Genomic DNA, 18,821 nt, shown 5'->3' with positions numbered 1-18,821 from the left:
AGCCCCTTGTGACTGATTGTTCACCCCCCAGAGGAGGCCTGGGGAGGAAGGGCTGGACTTAGGAAGGGGTTAAAGGGAGTAGCTGGGCCCTGGTGGGGGTGTGTCAGGTAAGCTGAAGTTATTAGAAGGGAACCTGGAGTAGCTGGAGAGGGACACAGCATACCCAGGGGGTTCCTCTCTGTTGCAGAGGCCAGTGGGGACTCAAGATGCAAGAGGGGAGGCCGCAGGGGGAAGACAGCCCCTGTAGCAGGTCCTAGGGAGGAACAAGGAATTGAGAACGACATCAGGAGAGGAGGTTCTTGCTGTGAGGATGAAATCAGAAGCCAGAGGGCACTAAGGTTTTGAGCCTGCTGGGGCAGAAGATGCTGGAGTTGGGGCAGCTGATTTAGTCATGTTTTGAAGGACCCAAGCCTAGGAAAGAGGGGCCAAAGACCCAGTTGTGGGGTGTGTTGTTGTGATTCTGCTACCCCTGAAGGGACCGGCTAGATAGGATGTTCCAGAATGACATTCCCCAGACTGTTTTAGCAGGAAGTCAAGGAGAGAGGCAGTGTTTGACTGCCGATGTGCCGGGCTGCTGAGCGCATGCCACTCTGGGGAGGTTAGTTCTGCATCTGCACCTCATCTCCCCAGCCTCCTTTCCTCAGTGCCTTTCTTCCCAGGAGCTGGGCTTGGTGAACCTTTCACCAGTAACCCCGTGATACCCAGGAGGGTGGAGGAGAGAGGTTCATGGCTAGCATGTAGCCAGAATTCAGCATCTCCTGCTCTCACTTTTACCACCACTCTTACAGTGCTCGGGGATTTTCTGAAAACCCCTGCTCCATGAGTCAGGGGACTATGGGAAAATCTTTTCTTCTATTAAAAAAAACAAGCCAGTCTCTCTCTTCCCTCTCCCCCACCCCCCATTCTGGTTGTGGAAAAAAGCTGGGAAATGTGACCGGTTCATGTCTCTGTCTCCAGAAGGGGAATAAATAGAATCTGAGATGGGTTATTGTTTGAATCTCATGATTTGGAAGGCGGTTTTGTGATTTGGGGGGGCCCCACTCTTGATGTTTGAATGCAAAGGGTTGGCAGTGCTGCCATGCTCCCAGGTGCTGTTTGTGTACAGATAACTCAGGAGAGGGGCTGATCTGGAGCTCAGGGCCTGGGTGCAGGGATTTCAAGGGCTTGGTCACTCTTTGCCAGTAGAAGACGTTTGCAGCAGGGCTTCAGCTCAGCAAACTCCCTTCAGATTGTAATCCCACATCCTCCCCTGGTATGCTCCTTTCAGATCCTGAGCCTGGATTCTTCCTCTGGCACAATTCCTGCAGAGTGTGTGTCCCCCAAATGGCCCCCACCTCCCGCATGCTCCCTGCTGAGTGCTGTCCCCAGATCTCTACCCACTTCCCCAGCATGGTCTCTTTGGACCTGTCCCCAGGTCTCTCTGGCAGGTTTCCACTGGACCATGTCCCACCATGTTCCCCCGGCTGCTGCAAGCTATAGAAAGCCCCTGGTTAATGGCACATACTGGCTGCTCTGTTCATGGGAGGTGGATCCTGCCCTTGCAAACCCCTTGGGAAAGTGATTTGAAGCCGCACAAGCCTCTTGGCATCCATCCACCCACCCGACAGTGCTTGGAGTTGGCCCAGCTCCTCACAGCGGAGCAGCCAACTGGGCCAAAGCAGTGCAGGGCTGGGGCTGGCAAGAGGGACAGGCCTACGGTTATTGCTGAGCTCAGCAGCCCAGGCCTGTCCAGAGCCATCGCAAGGGGATTCTTCTCCTCATGCACGGGGAGATTTGTGGGTTTATGTAAACAGTGTAGAAGGTGCAAAAATGTCTCTGCAGCAGCAGCCAGTGTCCAGGCTGGGAGAATCACTCAGTTCCTCTGTCCCTGTGCTTGGAGCAGGGTTGGGGCACAGGGGCTTTAAGCCACTTTTGCAATCCATATATATGGGGGTCCCAGAAAACAAATTAGAGCAGCCTCAGGGCTGCTCTAACTTCAGCCCTGCTTTGCATGGGTCAAGGGAAGCAGAGATCCCTCCCCTACACATGCTGTTGCTCAAGGGGGCCCTGTTTGCTGTGGTGATGAGTTTGTTATTGTAGGGTCTAACTGAGGATTGGGTGCACTTATTTGTTTTCATAGACCTGTTCCTGGAGGCTGGTTTGTTACTGGGGAGAGTCTGTTGTTGTAGGCCTGCTCTTTAGGGCCAGACCGCACACTGGCTTGTTATTGTGGTGGGAGTAGTTATTGTAGGGCTGCTCAGAAGTAAAGCCAATCAAAACCTGCAGTAAATGTTTCCATTCTGGTGACTGACAGATAGGGAAACCGAGGCATGGAGTGTTGCTGAGACTTGCACCAACCACCTGATCCCCTGTGGCTTTTGCCCCGTGACCCCACAAAGATTTCACTGGTTGCTTTGGGTGTGCAAGTCTGTGACTGACCCAGGGCTGCAGCAGGCATTTCCTCAGCCACAGGGACTGTGGCTTGCTCTACCTTGGGGACTAAACACTTCCCTGTGGGCCTAGCAAGGAGGTATGGGCAGCATGGAAGGTGGCAGCTTTGATCCCCCAGCCTTGACCGTGTTTCATTAAGAAATCAAGCTTTCAGAGAGGAAATCTGCATAGATTTGGGCTGCTTGGAGGTGGGGCAGAGTTAGCCTTTGAATCCGCCCATGTGAATTCTGCTCTCCAGCCAGGGCCGGCTCCAGGCTCCAAGCGGTGGGGGAAAAAAAAAAGCCACGATTGCCGGCAGCTCCACCGCGCCGCTTTCTTCTTCAGTGGCAGTTCGGCGGCAGATCCTTCCCTCCGAGAGGGACCGAGGGACCTGCCGCCGAAGAGCCCAACATGCTGCCCCTTCCCCTTGGCCACCCCAAGCTTGCTGAGCTGGTGCCTGGAGCCGGCCCTGTCTCCAGCCCTCTAAGTGTGGCGGGGCCCTCGGTTTCTCCATGCAATGGAGCAATTATGCTGCTATGCCTGTCCCTAGCAGGGTGTCCTCGGGTGCCAGCCCTGCACAGCGTTCGGGGTGTTTGTGAAACAGCTGCATCGACTGAGCTGTTTTGCTAGAATGGAAATAATATTTGGTGCGGAAGCGCTGGGGTTTGTTTGGTTTTGTAGCAGTTCTCTTCCAGCAGACAGGGGAGGGAATACACTGGAAAGAGCCTGTAGGTTGGTGTGACCTTTGCTGATATGAGTATGGGGATGAGACCAGTATCAGACACCCACGTAGTCCTGCTCAACCGCTGCAGGGCGCGAGCTACAGCAGCTGAGAATAGGGCAGTAGCTAGAAGCTGGCAGGGTATGTCATTAGCATTGGGCCGAACTAATGGTGATTTTCCTTTAGCTCAAAGGCTCCGGCTGCAGCTCTGCTCCCCCTGTTCAAGTCCCAGTTAGGGCAGATTCCTCCTAAATCAAAGCTGCCATTGTGGTTTGTCTCCATGCCACAGGCCTGGTTCCCCGTTGCACTGCACCTTGTGTTGTCGTCATTGACACCAGCGCAGCGGGGGTGTGAAATGCTCCTATTCTGATGTGGTGGCGTCTTACTCAATTTGCGCTGCTGCAGTGTGGCACAGTAGGTGCGAGGCAATGGGGAATCAGGCTCCAAGTATTTATAGCAGCCTCTCTCTCAGGGCAGGCGGGCTGGCAGGGTTAGCCTGCACTGCTTTGAGTCAGACCCACTGACGCGTCCGTTTCACCTCCCTGCTGTCCCATGTCTCCAGCTGGCGCTGACGCAGCCTGGGCCCCCTTGCGATTTGGGGGGCAGTTGTTAATTTATTTTCATTAGCGCTAAATCACTTCCCTTTTTAGCTAATTGAAAAAGAACCCACTGAGATGGGAGGCCAGGGCTGATTATCTAGGTCAAATCTGAATCCTACTTAGCTTGGTGACCCAGCTTTCACTCCCCTAGCAAAGCATGACACAGCGTGTGGGGCACACACGCCCCTTTAAACGGCAAGCAGCACAGCTCTTCTCTGCCTGGCTGGTCAGGTGGCAATCGGATTTCACTAGCTCCAGTCGCTTTGCTATGGAGCGCATCCCTTAGAAAACACACAGTCACTGGGGTCTAAAAATGTCTATTAATGGAATTGTTTGATTTAGCAGAAAACTTGGAATTGAGTTAATTATTTGCTCAACGTGGGAATTTTGCCGAATGGCCTAGGAGTGTTCTTAATTTGTGCTGACTAATAAAATAATGGGGATTAACTGTTTATAGGATGGATAGACTCATTTTTGAGTTAGAGTGAGAGAAAACTGACTGGTAATGAATTAATTCTATTAATACACTGAAAGCCCCTTGCTATGCAACTTTTCTGGCAGTATCCTGATGGGCTGGAGCCCAGGAGAGATAGGAGGCCCCCTAGCAACACTGCAGTGAGCTCCATCTGTCCCAGCCCTTTTGTAGCTTGCTGCTGCCCAGCTCTGCCACTGCCATCCCAGGGGACCTGTGGCAAGTCCCTTAACCTCTCTGCTTCAGTTTCCCATATGAAAAAAATAGGCTGGTGTTTCCTTACATCCCAGGAGAATGGTGAGACAAAGGCACTGGGATCTCCTGCAGCATGGGGCTAGAGAAGAGCAGCATAGTATCTGCCTGGTTCTTCATCAATCCCAGCACTGCAGCTACAGATTCTTTTGTGACCTTGCTGTACTTGCGCAGAGCCAGACGTGGCACCAGATCCTGCAGCTGGGCAGCTTCTGATAAACAGTCCCCTGCATGACTGTGCCTCGACTCGATGTCACCAGCACAACTATAGAATCAGGATCCAGTCAAAAATTGCTGCTTTAGGGCAGGGGAGGCACAAAAATCGCCATGTCTATTGTTCCTTTCCACGTGCGGAGATAGCACAAGCTGTCTGCCTTTTGCAGCTTCTTTGGGTCCTGGCTTGGGCTGGCCTAGATGAAAACTGTTCCCTGTACCCATCTCCCGACACTTAGCAGAGAGTAAAAGATCCCAGTATTAACTCTGGCCTCCAGGAACTGCTACTGTTCTATCTTCTGTTTAATTTCATTATGAAGGGCCCCCAATTGCTGTACAGACTACAATGTGTAATATACAAACTATATACGCTGCCCCCACCACTGTAGTGCAGCCACCTCTGGGATGAGAGGTGGCAGCTGTTTAACATCATGCAGCTGGGACCCCTGTCGCCCATTCCCCCTGTGACGATGCAATTCTGGCGGGACCCAACTGAGAGTGCCAAATTAGGACCAATTGCTCAAACAAGGCAGTCACAGCCCTAGGCTGGGGTTTTTCCACCTCTAAGGCAAACCAAACCAGCCAGACAAAAAGGACTTTGGTCTCACCCCACTGGCTAACCACAAGTCACCTCAAGCAATTTCCTTAGACACTCCAGTCTCCCAGTATCACCACCAGTGCACTCGTCCTGGGGATGAATGGTTATGAAAACCAACACCCCAATAAAAGAAAAAGGTTCTCTCGATTCCAAAGAATCAAGCCCCAGACCCAGGTCAATATACACATCAGATCTTACCCACAAATCACGCTGTTGCCAATCCTTTAGAATCTAAAATCTAAAGGTTTATTTACAAAGGGAAAAAGGTAGAGATGAGAGGTAGAATTGGTTAAATGGAATCAATTACATACAGTAATGGCAAAGTTCTTAGTTCAGGCTTGCAGCAGTGATGGCATAATCTGCAGGTTCAAATCAAGTCTCTGGAGTACATCCCCCGCTGGGATGGGTCATTCAGTCCCTTGTGTAGAGCTTCAGCTTGCAGCAAAGTCCCTCCAGAGGTAAGAAGCAGGATTGAAGACAAGATGGAGATGATGCATCAGCCTTATATAGGCTTTTCCAGGTGTAAGAACCTCTTTGTTCTTACTATGGAAAATCACCACAAAATGGAGTCTGCAGTCACATGGACAAGTCTCTGCATACCTTGCTGAGTCACAAGGCGTGTTTGCCTTCTCTCCCTGGGTCAATTGTGTAGCTGATGATCCTTAATGGGCTATCAAGCAGGCTAAGCAGAGCTAACACCAGCTTGTCTGGGATATCACCAGAAGCACATCACCAACTTGAAATACAGACAGTATAGAGCCAATATACATAACTTCAACTAAACATGATACATGCACACAGACAGCATAATCATAACCAGCAACCCATAACCTGGTCTTAGACACCTTATATGACCCCCTTTACCTAAGATTTGGTGCCACTACAGGACCTCGGTTGCAACCCGTTCTATATGGTCCCAATTTATATCAATAACGTCACACCCCCCACCTCCCAAGCTGGATTCTTGTGTATCTGGCAGTGCTACAGGGATGCAGCTGCCATTTGCAAGGATACACAACAGTCTAGGATAGGAGGTCCTAGACCTCATGTCCTGCTGGTTCTGCATGGACATGAGAGTCATAGAATATCAGAGTTGGAAGGGACCTCAGGAGGTCATCTAGTCCAATCCCCTGCTCAAAGCAGGACCAATCCCCAGACAGATTTTTGCCCCAGATCCCTAAGTGGCCCTCTCAAGGATTGAACTCACAACCCTGGGTTTAGCAGGCCAATGCTCAAACCACTGAGCTATCCCTCTCCCCAAGGAACACTTCTTGTGAGAGGAGACATTTGCCCCAGGGTGTTTCCTAGACTAATGTTTGCCTCCTACCCCAGAAGTGCAGTGAACTGGCCACTGACCTGGCTGCTGCTATCTCCCCTAGAAGTGGCCGCATATCACCACTCCTGCATCCGTTTCCCAAAAGTGAGCAGTCTGGGATCAGCACCTGGCCTGGGCAGGGATTTGGGATGGGAGGCTCTACAGAAATGCAGAATGCTAGCTCGCTAGGAGTACAGAGCTGAGATAGCTGGCAGGGTTAGAAAGGCAGGATGACAGAATCTGGCTGGCGCACCAGGGCGAGTACTCCTTGTCTTGCAACAATGAGCTGTGTGATTTGTATTCCCTGGGGCATGAGAGGGGTTTGCACCTTTATAGGGACTGCGTCGGTTGCATGGGTTGCTTCCCCAGTGCTCACAGGAGTGCACCGGAATTCGACTTCCCCACACAGGGGTGCCCACTGGTGCAGATGGCAACATCTACATTCCAGTCACCGTATTATTTGGTCTTGGCACCACCCGTGCTGCATTAGACACATCCCAGACTGTCAAGAAGGGCTGGGCCCGGCCTTTCCTGATTCAGTCTCAAGTCAATTTAGCAACATAATTCCCTTCACTTCAGTGGGGTTGCTCCTGATTTACATGGGGTGAGTGAGGGGGAAATTGGGCCCATTGGGGTTGCTCCTGATTTACACAGGGGTGAGGGAGGGAGGAATCAGGCCCATATTTTCCTCTGGTTTTGTGTCTATTTCCCTTGGTGAGGATGTACCTGGGATGAGCACTGGTGGGTTATAGTGTAATTGATCATAACAGTGATCAGTGAGAGGACACAGGACAGTGCAGTGGGAAAAAGGATTGTGTCGCCTGTGAGACAGAGCTGGGTCCTGTCCACTCTGCAGAGAACAATGAACCTGGATCTGTTTGCTGTGTTGCTACCTGGGAGGTGAAGGATCCAGAATGGATGCAGCAGGGTTTATTGGGTAGGGATGGGCAATGTCATGTAGACTGGTACATGCATCTCAGGCACCCTTCCGTGCTGTGGGAGCACTTCCCAGATGTTTGCAGCCTTGGAGTGATCCAAGGGGCTAGTAAGCCTGTCTCTCTTGCACTCCCAGGTCACTGCTGGAAGCCCCCCAGCACCCCCTTTCAGAAGGGATGTTGGAAAGCCTGGCAGAGTCTACATGGGCACATGGGGCCAAGGCTGGACAGATCCCGTTAGATTTGGTGATCTCCGCCATGCCCATCCCTGTGGCATCACAGCAGCTGGAAGTCAAGGTTCCATCCTGGGGGCCTGGGAGCTCCCCGAGAGCACTGATATGTATTCACCTTCCAGAGCTACTGTCAGGGTGTGTGTGTGCTAATGAAGCATCTCCAGCTGGCTGGCCTCCTAGGATGCAGCCATGGGCAGAAAGGGAGAGATTTCCCTGGTTCCCTAATCAAAGTGATACTTTGCTTTCCAAAGAGCCATGGCCGAGTATTGTCCCTAGGTACACAGGCATAGAGAGATCTCATGGCAGTTGTTGGGGTTAGTGGGTGGTGCTGGTAGCCTGGGATACACCTGAACTCACACAAGATGATCTGGTGGCTCCTTCTGGCTTTAAACTCTGTGGCTAGAGCTGAGTGAACCATGATTTGCCGAAAAGTGCAGTTTCAGGTCAATCAAATTTATTCACAAATTCAGGTCAAATTCAGTACATAGTTTTGGCCCAATTTTTTTTCAGACTCAAAGGATTTCATCTAGAAACGTATCTAGATTTATTTCAAACAAACCAAAAGGATGAACAAAATCCCCCAAAACAAAAAAAAGAAATCACTTCAGGTTGAATCGTTTCAGGTTGACCCAAGATGAATTTTTTTTTGAACACTGAAATCAGTTGCCCACTCAGCTCTTCTCCCGAGTCCTAGTCCCCTGCTGTAACCACTGGGGAATGCAGCCTGCCAGACCACAGGCTTGCTGCATCTAGCATCCATGTGACACAGTCTTGGTGGCTAGAACATATTCATTTCCATGCCCCATTCTTGTGCTCTCTGGCTGCTGCGCAGTGCAGAGGAGCACAGCCCTTGGTGTGGGCCATTTTCCTTAGCACAGCTCAGATCAGTCCTGGCACTCTGTTCTGGTCCCATTCCTCATGGGACGGTGGGAGGGAGAGGAACACGAATTAAGCATGAATTAAGACCAGCAAAACCGATCCACCATGGATCCCCTGAAAGACAGCAGACTCTGCATGTCGGTTCCCTGGCACAGCAGGGAGATGCGCCTCATGCAGAACAGGCCCAATTCTGCTGCCGCGGAAGTCAATGTGAGTTTTGCCGTAGATGTCAAAGGGCCCAATACACTCAGTGGAGATTATGACATCTCCTGCTCAGGCATTCGTTCCTAGTTTTCATGCTTGGGATTCAGAGTGACTGAGACAGAGGCAGCTGCACTCACTGCCATCCCTGTTGTTCTCCATTAATTTCACACACTTTTTCTTAGTCTTAAAATGCCACCTGCAGCTTGAGTTTCACTCCATCCCAATCAGAGACGGCTAGTTTCTCAGTGTGTTGCCCAGTAAGCATGCGAATAACACAGCCAGCCTGGGAGCCCTCACACCTGGGAGTGTCTCCACTGAAATCAGTGGCTATACTTGCCTGAGCAAAGGCAGCAGGATCAAGCAAATAATAATTCATGTTAACGATCACCATCACCGAGTTTTCTAATGAACTCTTGTCAGAAGAGCACACAGTGTGACGTCCTTAATTCTAGTTGTTAAAGAAAAGCTGGCTGGGGTTCGGAGAGGAGGGAAAGGGATGATTTACAAACCCTAGTATTCCTGACAATGTTGCTTTAATTTTCTTTAATAGACATTTTCTTCCCCAGCAGCATTAGCAATCCTTGAGCTAGGCTGAGGGAAGTGAAACTGACTTGAAACAGACTAGGCTAAATCCCTGTCCCAGCAAGTGGAGACCAAAGTGGCAAAGTCCTGGCATTAGTGGGGAAAATGAAATGGATTTTAAAAAAATGCATTTGCCTTTCATTGTCCTGGATGCTGCTAGTGGCACAGGGCTGGGCCTGGCTTAAAATACAGGCGGAGCTCTAAAATGACTGGCAATCGGGCCCCCGAATCCTCTGAAAACCTCAGCCCTCATTTAGATTTTGACAATGCCCGGAGGAGCTATCCTTTCAGCACCACTAGTGACAGACCCTGGGAGCACCACCAGGGCTGGGATCCAGGGGCATTCACATCTTTCTGAGAACGTCATCTCTGATGTTCTACATGCACACACACACCAACACACAGGTTTGCATGCACATGCACACGCTTGAGCACACATGGACACATGCACTATATCAAGCCATGACTGACTGGGGAGGAAAGAGGCAGGTGAGATTGTTGTCGTCACTTCTGTTTTTAAAAAACTTGGAGGAGCTTAGATACTGTCTGTTAATAGTGGGAGCTACCTCGGCTGTCTCTCCTTCCCCAGCCCACTTTCTGTGACATCAGGTAGCAGCTGCACAATCCATTGAAATGTTCAAAACCTCCCCAGCTGGGGTCTCTCTAGGTTACTCCAGGTTTGATCACTCACTATTCGTTTTTTCCAGCTGCAAGCAGCTGTTACCTCTTCATTTCCCAACAGTCCCTCCTGATTGTATCTATCCCTCGTATTTAGTTGCAGGGATTCACAGGCCCAAGGGACAGGTAGGCACCTGAAAGTCAGTGGGCATTGTGTGCTAACTCCCATACATGCCTGTGACCCTCTCCCCCTTGGCCCTCCATATGGATGATGGGTATTTGCTTTTGGATGTCAATTTGCCTTTTCAATATTTGCAAAGCAGAATGCGGACTGGCCTCATGCAGAGAAAATGCAGAACATTCAGCAAAGCGGAAACACCACTAGCTGGGGGCAACCCCTTGAAATAGAGCCAGAAAGCTAAAGAAAGAATCACTGTGCTCAAGGCGGCTGGGCTATAAGAAGAAATCCCTATGGACAGCACTTGCTAAGGTCGCCTGGGAACTCTCACCAGAGCAATGCCCCTGTACCTGGGGAGAAGGGCTGGCAAGCTGGAGATGTGCCAGTCTCCTGGCTCTGTTTGGGGTTAGTTCCCTCCAGTGGCTGTCAGAAATAGGACACTCTCTTAGGGTAGGTCTATACTTACCTGCCGGGTTGACGCGTAGCGTTCGACTTCTCAGAGTTCGAACTATCGCGTCTAATCTAGACGCGATAGTTCGAACTCCGAACGCGCTCCCGTCGACTCCGGAACTCCACCACCGCGAACGGCGGTGGCGGAGTCGATGGGGGAGCCGCGGACTTCGATCCCGCGGCATCTGGACAGGTAAGAAGTTCGAACTAAGGTAGTTTGACTTCAGCTACGCTATTCACATAGCTGAAGTCACGTACCTTAGTTCGACCCCCCACCTTAGTATAGACCAGGCCTTAGTAGGATGCTAGCGTGGCCAGACTGTTCCCAATGAGGAGGATTCCCAGTGACCTCAAGGGGGGTGGAGTTAAGCCAATGCCTAGCACTGGAATGAGTTACCTAGGGAGGTGGTGGAATCTCCTTCCTTAGAGGTTTTTAAGGTCAGGCTTGACAAAGCCCTGGCTGGGATGATTTAGTTGGGGATTGGTCCTGCTTTGAGCAGGGGGTGGGACTAGATGACCTTCTGAGGTCCCTTCCTACCCAATATTCCATGATTTATGAGTCTAATGGTTTGGAAAATCTTTCCCTTTAAAAGGGGCATCCCAGTAAAATGAAACATGGCCTGTGATAGCCCAGGCTAAGCCCCTGGCACCTTCAAGTTAGGGGTGCCAGGCTCATGCATTACCCCCATCAGCTGACGTTTTCCAGATGGTTTGGCGGTGTTGGGGGCCCAACCTGGGACACCTCACACAGGCTGTTTTTCAGGGGCTGGTGCCCAGCACTTCCTGGAAGCCAGGCCCTATTAAGGGCTCGCAGGTTGGGGCCCCATCACTAGTCACTTTTGGAAACACTTGCCATCCGTAGCGGGGTCATCATCAGCCAAATATGCCACTGGCAACAAGCAGCAGAATTACATTTCCTGAGGCTGACTCGGGCCAGTCATTGGCTGCCTCAGCTTCCTCTGCCTCAATTGGCTTAGATGCCAGGTTGCCATGCGGGCACCAACAGATTGGCATAGAAGTGGGGCTCAGCGTAGAGAGGAACAAACATGGTGGGAAGCAGGCGTGTATATGAGAGATGAGGAGAGGGGGCTGGGCTCTGAGGTGCTGAGCACCGGCTGATCGGTGCTGCACCTCCTCAGCTGTTCTGTATCGGTGCCGTGGTGGTGCCTATGAGTCCCTGTCATGCAGCAGGCTCCATTGTGCTAGGCACTGTAAAGACACTGAACAAAACGGGTGTTTCATGGGGTCCTGGGAGACCCTCCTGCCTGCGCCTCTCGAGTTTCATCCCTTTATCCTCACTCCCCATCACCGGCGTGTTTTAATTAGAAGCCTGCCAGGAGCATGGAGGCTGGACTCCAGTTTGTCAGAGGCCCCTGTAAAGAGACAGCTAAGAACACACCCGACACTCCCCGTGTCTCCGTCTTGTTGAGTCTCCAACTCTCTTCCCATCTCAGCAGGAAAGATCTCTCTCTCTCTCTCTCCCTCCCTCTCTCACCTGCCCTTGTCTCTGCCTCCCCAGCTCCATCTGCTGTTGTTTATTATTTAGTCCCGTCAACACACAATTTCATTCTGTATGAAATGGTACAAAATAAAAGTCATTGTGTTGTAATTACAAGTGCAAAATGCGGTAATAATCTTAGTGTGAGCACACCGCTGCCCTCTAGTGTGTGCAGCCTGAACTGCTCATTCATAGCCCTGCTTTATCCACTAGGTGACACTGCCTCCTGTCATACAGCAACTTTCCCCACATTCCCACCAACCTCGGTCCCTGTCCCATGAGGTTAGCAGAGCATCCGTCACTAGCGAATCTCATCCATTTCTCAATGCTTTTACGATGTGCCCATCACCATGGTATCTAGGCGCCAAAGAGACCATTTTAAAAGCTACTTTCATCCAGCAGGCTCAGCTTTCCTGACCCTCTTCTGCTGCTTCCAGCCATTTCTAAGCAAGGATTTTTGTTTTCAGTTGCTTGTTGCCTGGGGAAGGACTCTTGGCCATTCCCTAGTTACTGTCAGTGTGAGAAGGCTGGCGCAGGCTGAGCATGCCGCAGTTTGGACATATGCTGATCTCCACTGGAAGGGAGCTTCACAGCCAAAAGCTCAGCGGCGAATTCTGGGCTGTCCGCTTGGGTATCCCTGCTAACTGCAGTGGGCATGATGGCTTGCCTGTCCATGACAGCTGGGTCCCACTTGAGGAAGGGATCTTCAAAAGTGACTAGTGATTTGGGGTGCTCAGTTTCCGCAAATGCCCAGCACTTAGCCTCTGGGAATCAGGCTTCTTCAAGGTACCTCAAATTGGGCACCCAAAATCACTCTTGAAAATCCTAGCCTCTAAAGGATGAGGATCTTGCAGTGGATCTGATATTGGAGATGGAGCCAGTGGGAAGCATGACGTGATGGGCACTTCTCTGTCTGTGTGGGCCACCTGGTGATTCCACAGGGCTCACACAGAGCACCTTGCAGTGGTCTAACTTGGAAGTGATGGAGGCATGAATCCCGGTGCAGTCTCCTAACCAGATTGAGACAGGCACAGCCCTGAAACGGCATTGTAGCAATCAGAGGGCACGTGCCCTCAGTGGCAGGAGAGATCAAAGTTCTGGCTGAGTCCTTGAAATTCTTCCCTCTTCCTAGCAGTCTTGCTTCATTTCTTTCTGGAGTATGCTTGAGTCAGCTGCTCGCCATCCGAGTCCGGGTCTTAGACCCTGGGGAAGGAGCAGTCCCACTGCTGAAGGGAGAGGACTTACTGTCCATGGTGGGGGCTGCCTGCCCCCACAGCTCCCAAAGCTGGGCCTGCTACTGAGACTTCTCCCATCTGGCCAGCTCAGAGTGGTGCCTGGCTGGCGGGACCTGCCCTAGAGCACAGGGCCAGACATCTGCCTCCTTTGCTTGTGTTTCATTCTGGCCCCACGTCCCTTGCAGGTCAAGACCCCCATTCCCATGAAAAAGGAGCACCTTGCAGTCTTTCCCGTGTCCCCTCACACTGCTCTGGGACAGGCGGCAGCGCTGTTGTTCATGTTGTAAAGAGGTGGTGCTCAGGCCCAGAGACCCTAAAGCCCAGATCAAAGGGATTTAGGTGCCTAATTTCCATTGAGGAGCTGGGCCTGTGGGACTGGCCCAAGGTCACACAGGGAGTCAGTGGTGGGATTGAATGCAGGTCTCCTGAGTCCTGGGCTAGCACCCTAACCACTGAGCCATGCTGCTGGCCTACTTGGGCTATGGCTGCCAGATGATGTTCCTGGCTTCCTGTTCTGCTCCAGACTCTGTTGTAGGGCTTGATCATGAAGTAACATGATCCAAAACACCTGTTCCTCAACTGGCTTCCACCTCATCCAGCCCTTGGTCCAGCTCACTAGTTCTAACTCCATCTCTTCATGCATGGCCACTCCTTCCACACATCTTCGTTTCCTGACTGTGCTTCTCTGCAGCTGCCACTAACACCATGTTCCCCTTCAGCGAGATCTTGACCAAGCGCCCATCCAGCTCTCAGCTGCCTCCTTAGTCAGACTCGCAGCCAGTCTGCTGCCAGCCATGAACATCTCTTGCTTTTTGCTAATAGAAATTCAGAAGGCCGATGCCAAAGCAAGGGGAGGATGGCCTAGTGGCTGGGGCCCTGGCCTTAGACTGGGGAAATCTGGGGACAGTTCCTGGTGTGTAACCTCCGGCAAGCCCCTTAAGCAGCCATTTCAGAAGGCTTGGCATCTGCGACGCAGACTGGCTTTTGCAAAGAGATGCATGTCTTGGGTGCTGGGCAAATCTGAGCTTGAGTGTCCCAGTGGGAGCTGCTGGGTGCCACCGGCCTTTGGAAATCTGGGCCTCAGCTCCCCACCTGTCCAAGGGTTAGTGCAAGTTAAATCCATTCACGTGCAAGGGTGACAGGGGCAGGATCAGGACCCAGATTGAAAGAAAACTGGGTTTTGAAGATTGCCATTTTTTTTGGCCCCATCGCCATGGGTCCCCATCCCTCACTGTCATATGTGTCCCGCCATCTCGGACTCAGCAGATTGCTCTCACATCTCTCACACTCCTCCCTGATGTTCCCAACTTCTCACTGACCCTTGGCGCAAGAGTCCAGAAGTAGCTGCCAGTCTCTGAGCTCCTCTGGTTCATTGTGCAGTAATGCGGAGCTCCCATGCACGGGTCTCTGCAGAGCCCAGCACAGGTCTGTGCTAATGCTGGAAACAGGGGGGTTGGACCTGGTTTGGGATTTGGCTTTAAAGCTGACTCAGGGGTAGGATTTGGGTCTGACAGAGCTGGAGTCTTGTGTGCTGGCCTGGCCAACTCCACCATATTTCAAAGCCCCGTTGGGTCTGACCCAGACCCAAAGCCCTCGCGGTGGGTTTGGATCCAGAGATTTGAATCTGAGTTGCCCCCTGATTCAGCAGGGTTCAGAGTTGAGGTTTCACATGTCTAGCAACCCCAAATGGTTCAGAATTGGGTCTCTGTCTAGCTAGGCCCCCAGAAGTCTAAATGCCCATGCAGCCCTCGGCTGACTTGCCCCAGCCTCGTACATCGGCACAGCGGCTCTGGATCTCCCCGCAACAGGCTCTTCCATGAGATCCCTGCTAACTCCTGCTTCTGTTTGAACTACAGATACCGAGGGGATCGTAGCATCCTGGGGCTGCTGGGCAAGATCCCAACCTGAGCCCAAAAGACAGAGGCAGCTCTGCAAATGAAAGTTAATGGGAGGAAAGAGAGGTTACCTGAACATCCCAGAGCCCTCGGGTCAGAGCAAGACAAGGTTTATTTGAACTGGTTCCCCCTTGCCTCTAATTAAAACAACTCTGAAGGGTTTGTAGCTCATAGCTCCCAGTGAAATCATTGCTGCTAATGCATGAGAACACTTAGATCTTGTCTGATAAATAAGACCTTTCTTTCCGTGACTCAGTGTGTTACCCGGAGTCCCTCCGAAAGCCCTGCCGGTCATGTGATTTAGCCCCCAAGGGCCTTTGAAAACTAGATTTCATGTTAATTTAGCTGAATGTAGCCTGATGAAATGAAAAACCCGTGGACGTCGCAGGACATGCAGGCTGGGATTTGCATTCCCTTAGCCTGCTGTGCTTTTTAAAGATTAAATACACTGCCAGTCTGATTCCTCTGCTGGATTACAGATGTCCTTTCAGACGGTTTTTTTGCAATCTCTGAGCTGTAGGCCCTGATGCACCCTGAAAGCATGGCCTATATTTCAGTTCTCACACAGGCTGGGGAGATTCCAAATGAGCCCCCCTTTTTGCAGCAGGTGACTCTAGGCTGGCTTTAGCTGGCAAACTGGGATCGTAGAAGTAGAGGAGGTTGGAGAACATCATGGCAGAAATTCCTCCAATCTCCCCTCCACCTTCCTGCTTTCCTCCTCTCTGTCTTCACAGTCTTCCAGCCTCCCTTGGGAAGGGGCCATGGTTGTAAACGGCCCCAGTCACTGCGTCCTGGTGACGTCACTCATTGCGGTTTCCAAGCTGTTCACTTTAGCCGGTTCAGGAACGGACCCAGCTCAGGCAACCCCGTGCACGGCACAGACAGCTGCGGATACAGGAAGCGTCCCCAGTTCCCAACCTCACGTAACCCACGTGCACGAGAGCAGGGATGCTTTGGCAGCAGGGGAGAAATCCAAACTTTCCTGGTGTTGAAGGCCTCCAACAGGTCAAGTCCACCAAGAACTTTACAATAAAATCTGCAGCTAGCTTCACCCGCCTGCAGTGCTCAATGGCTCTCTGGCTGCTTCCTCCAGCTGACTCCGAGTTTGCTAAGACAGCAGTTCTCAAACTGTGGGTCACGAGCCTGTTTTAATGGGGTCACCAGGGCTGGTGTTAGACTTGCTAGGGCCCGGGGCCGAAACCCAAAGGCTTCAGCCCGGGGTGGTGGGGCTCGGGCTTCAGCTGCGCCCCCACCCCCTGCGGGGCTCAGGTGGGCTCAGGCTTCGGTCCCCCATCCTGGAGTCCTGGAGTAATTTCTGTTGTCAGAAGGGGGTCAGTAGAGGGTAGCGGGGAGCCGCTCCGTTCCAGAATGTGCCGACTCAGCGGGACCAGGCAGCCCATGCGAGGAGCGCAAGTGTCAAGAAAAAGAAAGTGCAACTAATGCGGTGCAGCATGGGGCTAGTGCTGGCCCAGGGCACAGAGCGGAGCCGGTAGCATGGTGCGAAGGGTGGACACATGGCACCCGTGCACACACAAGGGGCGTGGTGCAAAGAAAAAGAGGCGTGGCTAGAGCTGTATGTCCCTCCCCTCCCCCATAGGCTTGCTTGAAATCCACACAAGGGTTTCTCTAGGCAGCTTCGGTTTACACCTATCGGCCGGTGTGCCAGCGTGGGGGCACCAAGCACCGCTCTCCCTGGGGCGGGAGCAAGGGAGTGAGGGTTGCCAAGCCGTGACAGAGCCCTGCAGGGGCAAGGCGTGGTCACTGGCGGGAGGCAAAGAGAAGGATGCTGAACGGAGGCTCTGCAGCAGGGAGCTCTGCATGGGGCCGGTGGCTCACAGAGCACCTTGCTGCGCGCACAGACTGTGCTCTGATCACATTGCACCATACAGCCTGGCGTGGGGAGCAGCCTGCGGGATGCCCTGTGGGGAGCTTTTAGGACTGCAGGTGTGTGGGAATAACAGCCTGACCCACGTGTTGATTGGGCTGGCTCACCACCTGTCTCAGTGCCTCCCCCTCCACACACACGCGCAAGCTTTGCAGCTGGAAAGTCCCTGATTCTCAGTCATCCTGCTGGGCTAACTGGTGCCAGTATTGGCCATGGCCCTGCTAAGGCGGCTGTCCTACCCTGGGCTGTTCTCTGCTGGGTGCACCTCCACCTAGGCTCCCCAGTTCCGGAGGGCTGAAGCCATCCCAGAGGCCTTGGTTGGGGGCATGTTTGAGGGCATGTGGGGCTTAGACACCAACCCGAGCACAAGGCATGAGATTTGCCCAAGGCACGGGCACCACTTCAGTCAGCAAAGGCAGCTTTGAATGGGGCCAAAGTGGGTGTCTAAGCCTGGTGCAACCCTCTCCGCCAGGGGAATTACCCCTAGAGAGAGGACTGGGCCCTAAGTGTTAGGGGGAAACACCCTTCAAACCTAGGGACTGGAATACCGGTTCCAGGAAAATCAGAACCAACCCAGACCTGTGCCCAGGACTCGGGGCCAAGTGGAACCTTGAGGGAGGTTTGGAAAAGTTGCTGTCACTTTTTTAAACTCAATTTTTGCAGCTCCTCCAGCCAGTCTGTTCCGTTTGGGACCAGCAGCCAGAGAGCCCAGAGACTGCAGGGGGCTGCACTCCCAGCTTCCAGCTCTGGAATCTACAGGGAAACCACAGCCTGAATTTTGGAGCCAAGAGTTCTGACCAGACAGACCCATGTGGCTGGATGCTCAGCCTGGCAGAGGCTCTGACCCTCTGGGGAAGCTCCCAAACTACAAGTCTTTTGTTCTCTTTCAACGCTCCTTATTACTCATGAAGCTCTCCCGCATCATTGACCAGCTAGTCTCCTTGTGCGGTGCTCCAGCTTTGTCTTTCAGTGATGGTTTCCTCACTGGCTGGGCCCACGAGAGGATAAGAGACCTACTACTCCTAGCACCTAAGGGAAATAGCCAGTATCTCAAGTGGTGAAGGCCTGTGTTTTCTGTGCAGGAGCAGGGATCTAACCCCAGCTTTGCTCATGCCTGTGATTTACCCACTGAGAGTATCTGTAGCACATGGATTTGTTATAGGAAGTATCGTTGCATGGGGGGAAACTGAGGCATGAGGCAGTTAGGTGACTTGGCTGTGGCCGTGCAGGAAGTCAGTGCCGGGATCAGAACTCGGGAGCCCCTGCTTGCACCTCTAGACCCATTCTCCCTCCACGGAAACTTTCTGGGTCTGCTCTCGTGAAGCAAGCGCAGCTGGGGAAGTGAACTAGCAAGAGCAGCATTTTTCGACTGCCAGGGACTTGGCGCGTTCCCGCTGGCTTCCTCCGGAGTAACTAGCTCTCCCCGCCCCCCCAGATGGAGCCAACACTGAGAGCCAAGACGGCAGCTGGGAGAACGGGTGGAGGGAAGGGAATTAAACCAGGGGAAATAGTCATAAGGGGGGGAATTAAAAAACAAACCCCAAAGAAGCCCGATTTGTAGTGAGCTGTTGAAGAAACTGACGATCATCTGAGGGGCTGGCAAAGCTAATTCAGACGGGTTAGCAAGTGAATTAGCTTAGCAGTGCTGAG

At 52.3% G+C, this 18,821-nt stretch overlaps 1 protein-coding gene across 5 annotated transcripts in view; it reads left to right on the top strand.

Annotated features, from left to right (window-relative positions):
* The window catches only part of NAV1 (neuron navigator 1), a 316,431-nt gene that overhangs the window by 65,245 nt on the left and 232,365 nt on the right, over positions 1-18,821 (top strand). The gene's annotated exons all lie outside the window — the stretch shown is intronic.

Source organism: Mauremys mutica, chromosome 4 (assembly GCF_020497125.1).
Source record: "Mauremys mutica isolate MM-2020 ecotype Southern chromosome 4, ASM2049712v1, whole genome shotgun sequence".
NCBI classification, from domain to species: Eukaryota; Metazoa; Chordata; order Testudines; family Geoemydidae; genus Mauremys; species Mauremys mutica.
Note: the sequence above shows the minus strand (reverse complement) of the source record. Positions and strands in the feature narration are given on the sequence as shown.